Genomic DNA, 4562 nt, shown 5'->3' on the forward strand with positions numbered 1-4562 from the left:
CCAGGTTATTAATGCATCTTCCTCCAATCCTCGTGCCCTATCTTCTTCATTTCATACAGCGTCTTGGATTATTTGCTCATCGAACAGATTGACCAAGTATAGTGAAGGTGACAACCTTGCAGGTTGTGTCTGAGCACAATTACATGCTCTGAAATTCCCATTCTTCCTAACGTGATCCATAATTTCTTATAAAACATGCAACTGAGTGCCTTTACCTAGTCAATAAAACACACGTCAACACCTTTCTGGCCTTCTCTGCTTCCAGCCAAGGTCCATCTGACGTCATCAATGGGATTCCGCATCCCACATCCTCTCCTATATCTAGCTTGAAATTCTGACAGTTCTCCGTCGATGTTCTACTGCAGGCATTTTTGAATTATCTTCAGCAAAATTTTACTTGCATGTGATATTAGTATTGTTCAATACCATCGTGACAAAATATGCCTCCTCCACATCCTTTTCCAAAATCTTCTCTTAACCCTCCATCTGAATGTTTACATTCTCCATCTGGATGAGAGCTCCGGTTTGTCTCAGTGAGCTGAAGCTGCATGCTGTGAGTTCTGGCCGCACTTCTTTGTCTTCCTGGGAGGAGCTCAGCTGACGCTTTCATCTTCACCTTTGTCCTTTGACCCCAGCTCAGGGCTGCTGTCAGGAAACAGCTGTACTTTTTTTTACCACCTTTACGTCCATGTGACTCCATCCACCTGCTCCCAGGCAGATGCCATGAACATGGTGTGAAAGCTGGAAAGCCAGTTTACATTGCAACTACAAGCTGGTCTGAATCAAAGCCACATGCTCACGTCCAGCTCCAGACACTTCCCCTCCCCTGTTCAAAGGTCACACGGGACCATGGAGTGTCCTGTGCTCTTGCTCCATTTCCCATCACTCACTCTTTCTTGCCCATTCCTGTTGTGGACCCCTCGATGGGTGGGTGAGAATGGAAGGCGGGAGTGATGAGAGGGGGAAAGAGATAGAAAATGTGACTGGGGATTGTCGTAGGACATCTGCACCTTCTAATGTCACACGGGGTACTTCTGGGCTCGTGAGAGACTTTTGCAAGAACCCCATAGTGCACTGCTCCTGCTCTCTACCCACTGTCCCCCTCACTCCCACCTGCATCTCCTTCTGCAGACACTCCCCGTGAGAGGAGTCATTTCAAGGTGTCTTGAGCCAGGCTGTGTCCTCGGGGTCCCTTTGCTTCATGGGAACATGTGCATCCTTGCCTGCGTGCCCACTTCTGCCCCTTTTCCGTATCTCCTGTCCTGGCCTCCCACCTTGCGAATTCTCCTTCAGAATCAGGCAATGAGGTATTCGCTGGCTAATTTTCAGAAGTAGCTCATCATGCCCTGGACCATTCTCGAAGAGGAGGAGGTGTCTTCTCTCTGTTAGAGGCCCCACTGATAGGGGCATGGGTTTCCACAGCCCAGCAAGTCCCTCGTCAGGAGGGAGATGCCACGCCCTCCTCTCACTGACACTGTTAGTGGTTCTCTTGAAGACGCCTCGGTTGGTGTGAGGCGGAGGGTGGGGTCTACTCTCCCTCCTCTCCTATGAACACCTTTCCGGTAATTCCACTTTCTCATTTCTTTGTTTTCAAAAGAGGGCTCATTGGTGATGGCTGTGCCCCAAGCTTGGGGGAAAGGAGCGAGCTGCCGGGACTCTGAACACGGAGCTGGGGCAGAAGGTTGGGAGCCCTTGTGCTCAACATTTGGTCTGCCTCAACCCACTAGCTCTTCCTGCTCATCCTCCTCATCCTCCGCACCTTCAACGTTGCCGGGAGTCCAGGAGTCCAAAGATCTTCAGTTTGACTGTCGCTGAGAACCAGCCTCCGGACTATTGCCGGGTGGGAGAGGAGTGTTCAGCCCATGGGGATGGGTGGGTGTGGGAATCTAGGGAGGGCCAATGCTTCTGAGCATCGTTTGCCAGTCCTTATTTTGGCCTCGCTCCTCTACCCCCAGTTCCATAAGTACATGGTGCTGTCTGTTCCCGTGGCTTTTACATTTTTGGTGGTGGAAGCTTCTGTGCCGTGTGTCCCCTGCGCAGCCTCTGGTCCTTCTGCCCTTAGCTTCCCAGACCCTCCCATGGTGTGCACGTTCCTGCATTGCCCCTGCCCTTGTTTGTAGTTTGTCTTTACAAACACAACCACCCATATTTCAGATCCTCTAACTGGAGCCTGGTGTGAATTTGGGCTGGAATAACAAAACTAAAGAGATGTATTTCATTTTTCATTTTGACCCAGATGCCTTCAATTTTTTTCCTGAATGGTAATTTGTACCATTACCTAGCTTCGGTTCACCCCTGAAGTGAATGAATTACTCACCACTAGTTTTTTATGTCCAAGTTGTCGCCATTTCCAAATTCTTTATTTGGGCTGATCTCTTGCCTGTTTTTCATTTTCCAAGAAGGGCTCATTGGCTGTTGCTGTGCCCAGAGCTGTGGGCCAGGGTTGGGGTTGGGGCAGACAGGACATCCACTCCATGGACAAAGCTTTTCCAACCCAAATGCCAATCCTACACGTGTTGTAAAAATTCTAGAGCTCCCACTGCTCCTAGGTAACCAGAGAGTCCTCAAACCTTTGCAAGTGTGAGAACGTTGATTTGCTTCCTCTGTGCCAATTCTAACTGCCATCAAGTTGACTCTGACTCATAGCGACCCTCTAGGACAGGGTAGAACTGTCCCCTGGGGCTTTCTGAGATGGCAACCCTTTGGGGGAGTTGGAAGCCCCATCTTTCTCCATGGAGCCGCTGGTGGTTTCAAACTGCTGACTTGGCATTTAGCAGCCGCGTTAGTCTGGGTAGACTAGAGAAACAAAATTCTTATGGACTCATATGAATAAGAAAGAGTTTTATATACAAGAGTAGCCAGTCCCGATCAAGTCCATAAATCTGATATTAGCCCATATGTCCGATACCAATCTATAAAGTCCTCTTCTGACTCAAGAAACATATGCAATGATACCAAATGCAGGAAGATCACAGGTCAGTGGGATGGAAGTCTTCTGGGTCCAGTGGCGTTGTAAGCATCTCAGTGTTGGCAGGGGTCTCCACAATGACTTCTCCAGCACCCAGGGCTGCATCAGGGTAGGTCCATGTGGCTTCTCTAGCTCAGGGCACTAGTGTAGTTCCATGCATCTTGTCAGCTGCAATGTCTCCCAGGGAGTGAACAGAGAGAGAGGTGTCTCCCATCTCCAAGAAAGAAAATACAGCAGTTCCCAGAATTCTCAGGAGAAGGCCATGCCCACACAAAGGTCTCATTGGCCATCTCCAGATTGACAGGCTAGACTCCACCCCCACACTCTTAATCCTCAAATTGGCGCCAGATTAGGTGACTACCATAGTGGCCCAACTCACAACCCCCTCTGATACCAGTGTCCCTGAAGAACAGGGACAGGAGCCCTGGTGGAATAGTGGGTTAGACTGGACTGTGGGTGGAAATGATGCTTCCCTGCTGCCCAGCCCACCCAGCAATCCAAGGCTGCAAAGGCAAAGCCACCCCTTCCCGCCCCCTGGAAAAGGCAGACAGGTAGATATGAGCCTTGAACCCAAATCACCACCGGGCTCCCACTCTTCCTTCGGGAATCCAAACGCTGAGAGGTCAGGAGCCTTGCCTGCTCCCAGCTCCATGGGGACTGTGACAGCAGGTAATGTGAGCCGGCGTGCCTTGCCAGGCTTCCTGGCTCTCTCAGCTTCTAACCCAGCAGGGACCAGCCCCAGACTAGAGGGTGACCTTCTCGGCAGGTGTAGGAATCTGGTTTGAAGCTGTAACTTACATCGGGGAGAAAAGATAAGGACTGTCACCTCTCACCTCAATAAAAGAACGTTCACGCTCCACTGCCTCTCAGTGAATAGGCACCTTGACATTCGCACAATGGCGCTTGTTCACCATCAAATGTGCTGCTGCCAGTCTGAATGAAAAGGGCGCTGTGTCAGACAGGCGCCCTCCTCCCCTCACCTCCACGGAGGCGGGTCATGAACGGAGGGCCCAGAGGCTCAGGCACCGGGAGAAAGACAGGAAGGGGCTCCGAAAACCGCGGGGCTGCAAGAGAGCTTGTACAAAGAGAGTTTTCAGAGCAAACCTCAGTACCGTCAACAAAGTCAGGCAGCCCCCATGCTTAGCATGTGCATCTAGAGAGGGCAGGCGAATAGAAAAAAAGGCACAAGCGATCTGGTTAAATGAAGGATTATACAATATTATACATTCCAAAGCAGCCCTGGTGGCTCAATGGGTGACACGGAGGGCTCTGACCACCAGATGTGCCGAGGGAGAAAGAGGCGGCTGACTGCTTCCCTAAAGCTTTGCTCTCAGAATCCCCCAAGGAGGAGTTCGACTTTACCCCTTAGGGGTGTGGTAAGGCTGGAGCAGCTTGATGGTAATGGGTTTGCTTTTCTGTTTAATATATCAGGAGCCCTGTGGTCCAGTGATGAAGTGCTTGGTTGTTAATTGAAAGATGGGGGGTTCAAATAGACGCAGCCCGGCAGCTCTGCAAGGGGGGGACCTAGCTATCTGCTCCTGTAGATTCTAGCCTAGAAAAACCGAGACTGTTCCACTCTGCCACATGGGTTCAC

The sequence above is a fragment of the Echinops telfairi genome, unplaced genomic scaffold, assembly GCF_000313985.2.
Source record: "Echinops telfairi isolate 266 unplaced genomic scaffold, ASM31398v2 ScPeMD7_9;HRSCAF=40, whole genome shotgun sequence".
Lineage (NCBI taxonomy): Eukaryota > Metazoa > Chordata > Mammalia > Afrosoricida > Tenrecidae > Echinops > Echinops telfairi.